This window comes from Poecilia reticulata, linkage group LG7 (assembly GCF_000633615.1).
Source record: "Poecilia reticulata strain Guanapo linkage group LG7, Guppy_female_1.0+MT, whole genome shotgun sequence".
In the NCBI taxonomy this organism is placed as follows: Eukaryota; Metazoa; Chordata; class Actinopteri; order Cyprinodontiformes; family Poeciliidae; genus Poecilia; species Poecilia reticulata.
Genome location: NC_024337.1, coordinates 9416972 through 9423283, shown reverse-complemented (window position 1 = coordinate 9423283; position 6312 = coordinate 9416972).

The following is a 6312-nucleotide window of genomic DNA, read 5'->3' as shown; positions in this document are numbered from 1 at the left end:
TCATCTATGTGAACCAGCATGAAAACATTATTCTGAGTCAGGCTGGGCTGACGTGAACTACAAGTCAGACAACAAGGAATAAACCCCCCGCCCCAAAACCAAATTAGATTAAATGTAAACAATAGCCAGACTGTATTGTGTGTATGCAGCATCACATTGACCTAAACCCAACAGTTTGATGATGATAAATACTCATTCGTCAAAAGGTCGGGGGTCAAGCTGTCCACGTGGGTCTGCTCTGTGGGTGATGCAGTCCAGACCTAGTGTGTCTGTGCTTGCCTGTAATTCTGTTCTTGTGTGTGTGTGTGTGTTAAAGGATTTGAACTGAAATGGAGCAGCACGACGCATTAAGCAGAGCTTGTTTGTGTGCGTAAATTTTTCTACGTTGGCTGAAGTTGTGGAGCACAAATTGGGGTCAGGAGGCATCAGAAAAGTGATGATGTTGACAGGTTAAAAGATGATTCTAATCTTTTAGAAAAATAAAAGAGAGAAACGAGTCCCGGTCCAGGAGAAAAAGTGGTCCCACATAGAGAGTGAGGGCGCTTGAGCAGTAATGAGAGGGGCTGGATTTGCACATGTATGTGGCATCGTGTGAGGAACGAAGCAGACAATTAATTCTGCATCTGGGAAAATTTACAGTGTCCCAGTGGATGGATAACGACATTGTAACCTCAAACACAATGACTGTCTATTGTGGATTGAGCCACTCTTGTCACAGCGGGAGGTTAAGACACCAAGACGACCTTCTCCAGCACATTCAGGCACTCTGTGAAAGACGGACCATGAGGGCACTTATACTTAACAAAACAGCACCACTTCTTTTTTTGAACACTCGTATAGACACGAGTGTTCGACAAGATTGCATGTGCGCTCATGTCTCCATCCGAGTGCCCATCTGTGTGCCTATAGGCTTTGTTTCCAAGCTTCTGCAGGCCTCCCACTGTAATTGCACCAGTAATTGTGAAGTGATAACCCCATTTCCACAGGAAATGTGCCCCGGTTTCCTCACCCCCCGCACCCCCCTCCTGCCCCTCCAACGACACCCTCCTCTTGTGGCGCAGCCAACAAAGTCCTCCCTTTGGGAACGCTGCACCAGACAGCTAAAGTTCCCTGGGGCTCAGTGAGCAGACAAACAGACTGACAAAGACAGATGCTCACAAAGACACAGAAACAAAGGTACACACATGTGTAGATCCTTAATGCTCTCACGTGGACAATGCTTTAGGCTGGGGGAGAATAATTGGACAGATTAATGGTAAAGGAAGCCTGTGTTTGTGCATTAAAAGGCTTCGCAATAAGGAATATAATATAGTTGGAGTCTAAAGATAGAGAAAATGTTTATTTCATCGCCATCTACTTTTAATTTCTTTTGAAACATTTTGCAGCTCTTAGGATGTTTCGGATGGAAACCATTTGAAGTGAATCTAACTATTCATAAACTCCATCCTCTGGAGACCGGGACGTCACATCTGTCCTCAAATGCTCTTGCTATGCCAGCATGGAAAAACTGCACTGACGTTCTCCGCACCGTGTGCCAAACGGATTTTTTCCTGTCATTCCCATCATATGACCACCACGCATCGTGGCTGAGTGCCTCACCTTGACAACAACAGCTGTGCTCAGATTTATCAGCCTCAACCTGCAAAAAAAAAAAACACACACACACACATAAGACACCATTCAAAAGTACTCAATTAGCTTCATTTGGTCACATTTTAACCACAGGCCATGGGGGATTATGCTGTATATAATAGACAAAGTAGCCCATGATTGAGAAGTGAAAAGATCCATATTTTTGTATTTCTTACACAAGTGGAAATCTGAAATGAATGCATGTGTTTGTTTTCAGCCGTTCTAAAGCAAACGTTTGCAGAACCAACATGTTGCTGCAATTGCATCTTAAAGTCCTTTGGTATGTGTTTGTATAAGGTTTGCATATATTGAAACTGAACAGCAATTTTCGAGTATTTTATAATTTCTTATTGTGTCTAAGTCTGTACTTTGACTGGGCCATTCTACTCTTTCTACTCATTCTATTCTTGTTCTAATCACTTTAACCCTTTCACTGTGTGTTCCACGCTAGCTTTAGGTTTCATGAAGAACGTTATGCTATCCTCCCCATGTTTCACCATGGTGTCTTTACAGTGATAAAATGCGTTGACATTTTTGTTTGTAGTCTGACAAAATGTGAACGCAATCTTTATTGTAATTCCTTGGTATATTTTTAATTCAAAAAGACAAAATCAAAACAAGACTGCAGGGATGCTGTTTTAGCAGCTGGAGGAAACAAACATATCTGTAACTGTAAGCATGGCTTATCTAGTCTAAAATAACAAATAACTGTGGATTTTGCTGTTTCAGACTCTGCTGTACTTCTAGGATTTCTTTTTATTTATTTATTTATTTTTTAAATCTAGTAAACATTTCTTTCCCCAGAGTTTGAATATTTGAAACTTGAATCTGCCTGGGCATTGATTGGTCCTCCAAATCCGTAGCAAAAAAAAAAAATAATTGCATAAAAAAGTGGAGCAGAGGAAAAGGAAGACACCTTCAAACTCTCTGACAGCTCTCTTTAAAATTGCAAGTAGGGCACTGGCCTTGGAAGAAGATGAGAAGTGAAGCTGTAGCTTAGAGCAGAGCTACTGTACGCTTCAGGCATCCTAAGCAGAGCCAGCAGACACCTGCTTGCTAATTTTAAAGCTACTTTCACTTTGTCTTCTGTTCAGTTATGTTTTACCATACGTTTTCATCTCGTCTTTCATAACTACTCCGACTCTAGCCAAATGAATCAAATTAAAGTGTTATTGATTCACGTCTCTCCATTATGTAGCATGTGATTATTTGCACTGAAAACACCATGTGGCAAATTGAATAAAGCAGCCTGAGCTCGGTGATTATGTCATGATAAACTGTTGCCAAGTGCTTCTTCAGAGGAAATTGTCAGATCTTTTAATGCAAAAACACCCCTGGCTGCCTTTATTATGGAGATATATTAACAACACTGAATCTGACTGATGCAAGTTTTCAGGGCTTACACATTTCTTGTTTTGATTTTGTTTGTTTCACAGATTTAGTTTTGGAGAAATGTCCATGAGTCAAAAATATTATTTAACACCTACTTAGGAAGCTTCAATGCATCATGGAGAATTACCTTCAATGCTTAACCGAGTCTTTTTTTCTTAATATTAATTTGGCCTTGCTGTCTTAAGAGCACACAGATGCATTTGCTTGACCGGGCGTCCGAGAGAGGGAATGTTCTGCAGTGCAGGAATGTCCTTAGCTGCATCACACGCTGCACATTTGCTCTAATCACATTGAGGTCCGTCAGTGCTCCCATGACCAGCAGCCTTTAATCTAATGTTCACCATGGACAAAAATACGTGGCCGCTGACAAAACACACGTTCATGCAAACACACACCTATGAACACGGTGTAAACAACACACTTACAGAGGCAAATGTGGACAGCCAGAGCCATCCACTGAAAGAAAGGGACCATTCATGCACAGGTTTTAGCGTGTAGGCACAGACTTGTGGGATTATGGCGCAGGACGTCTGTTCCTTTACACCGTAACCTTTTCCGTCTTTGATTCCCAGCGACAGGAGTCAGAGGCCAATTGGCTCTGATCAGAGGTCAAGAACTTTCTCTACCCTTCTGTCAACTTGATGCTTATAAGGCCTGCTGCGCTTTTCAATCGTGTCTGTGTGTGTGTGTGTGCGTGTGCGTGTGTGTGTGTGTGTGTGTGTGTATGTACTCTTTAAAGTGTTTGAACAGATTGCGCTTTCCCTGACCACAACTGACCATTGCCTTCCCAGTTATAACAGCCTGCTAATTCATTTTCTCTGCATTATCTCTTCTTAATCTTTAACATAGCAGCAGATAATTGTTATTCCAACCAATTTTTTGCCTTATTAGTCATGAAAGTATTAAATTACAATATATTTGTGATACATTGTACTGCCCTAAGTACGTCGGTGTAACCAATCAACTTCAACAACATAAAGACATTGAGTATTAAAATTATAAATATGAATCGTACTGCCTGATGATGGTGAATTTTATGGTGGAAACAAGAAATATTTTATTTTTCTCCAAGATGAAACCCTGACATCCTGCACCTGAATATATTTTCCAACATCTGTAGGATTATAAATTGTGGTCTTAACAAAGATTAATGGGATTGATGGGATTTTTTTGGCAGTAAATTAAGTTGTAGAACATTTTAAACGTGGTGCTACAAATAACTACTAATGCATTAAAGTCAATATTTGGCTAATCTTTTACGTATCTAAGTCTGATTGCTAATATTTTCCAGCTGCCCAAAAATTGTTACATGCAACACAGCTCATCTTTGTGCATTTTCAATAAATAAAACAGGCATTTAAGGGCTACAATGATCAAAATTATAGAAAGTTTTGAGCAGATCCTAAGTGGCTTAAGATATGTAAGCAGAGAAAAGCAAAAAATAAAAAAGTTTTATTTAGCATTATTTTGGAATTTTCTTTTGATTTCTTAAACATGTGAAGTTGAATTTCAAAATTTGTGAAAGAAAATGTTTCTTACTAAAAATTGTGATAAATGCAGTAATGCAGCAAAATTATTGATTGATCAACTTGAAAAAATGTAAACAAATGGACCAAAATGTCCATAATCATATCAGAGTTAAACTGATAATGATGTTTAAAGTACAATAACAGTATTGTGTTTGCAGAAAACGTACATTTCACAACAACATTATTAACAGGATTAGTAGCAAATAGTAACTGGGATGAATCTCATTTCTATCATAAGAAGAAGTTAAAACAAGAGTAATTAGATTTCTGTGTTTTTCTATTGAACTCATAAGAAATGTCACATATTGTAAACTTGAAGCATTTTTATTGACCGCGGTCTGTATTCTGCCTGCCCTCCAGTTAGTGAACGTTTCAGAAGTCATTACAGAACTACTCAATAAGACTGCAACCTGCAAGGTGGGTCCAAATGATCTATTCTGAGGAACCATGTGAAGAATAACTTCATACCTGTGGCAACTACCGACACTCTTTACTCTTAAAAGCATTTTTATCCAGAGTATAAATCGCCATTTGATGACTGTCTCTCATGCTTTTTTTTAATGCCCTACTCTGTATGCTGTATAGCAATTTGCTGTTTTGTGTCAAATTGTTCCTCCAGCTCTCAGTGTTGTTCAAAGGCATTTTAGGAGCTGCGAGTTGTTTTGAAAGAAATCAATTCCAATTCAGAGTTTCTGAAAAGGTTGCGGAGCTGGGGAGTGAAATTGCCTGTGGGCGAGTCAAATCATCAAATTGTCTCTGAAACTTTTGCTCTCTGGTCTTTAAGAACACTTTCTCAAAACTTCCATCTGGAAAGTTATTGCAGGCTGGAATGTGAGCAGGCTCATCTCTTCTGTCTGTATCGTTTTACGTAGGCCAGAAGATTTCAGGTTGGCGGCTACGGTTAATGTCACTTGGATTCATTAAGGCCTGGATGAAGAATGTGTGTGTATTTTCAAATGTTGCCACATATTCTCAACTTGATTCAGAGCTGGACTTTGAGTGGGCCGTTCTAGCTCGTAGATATGCTTTGATCTAATCCAGTCCATTGCTGCTCCGGATGGTTAGAGTCGTCGTCCTGCTGGAAGGTGACCTTTCACCCCAGTCTTTGATAGCCTCCAACAGGTTTTCGTCAAGCATTACTCTGTTTTTAGCTCCACCCATTTTCCCTGAAACCCGACCCACAGCATTATGCTGCCACTTCTGTTTTTTTTTCCAGGTTTAGGTTAATTGTGCAGTGTTAGTTTTCCAACAAACACCCAGGTAGTTTTTCATGTAGTGCAGAAAGCTCAACTTGTGTTGCCTTATGACCAGAGCTTTTCCTTACATGTGCTTCTTGTGTTTCCATACATCCACAGGTCTACGAATGTGTCACACTCTTTCTATGTTGATATAATGGATTTCACAGTTCTCTATGACACATTCATAAGTTGGGATGATCCGTTATAACTTCACACAACATATTCCTGGGTCATCATGAATTTTGGAGTCTTTATCCTAATAAAGAATCTTCCCAGGGCTATCAGCGTAAAGGGGGCTGCATACAAATGCATGCCACACCTTCTGAGTTTTTATTCGCAAAATATTTTGAAAACCACATATCTTTTTTTTTCCTTCCCAATTGGATATATTGCAGTATGTGGTGATGACCTGACAACAATGTAAATAAAAAGTGTAAGCTCTGTTGCATGTTGTTTGCTGTAGCTCCAATTTTGGAGGAGCCCAGAGATTTTTATCTTTTATAAAAAAAAAAGATAAAAAT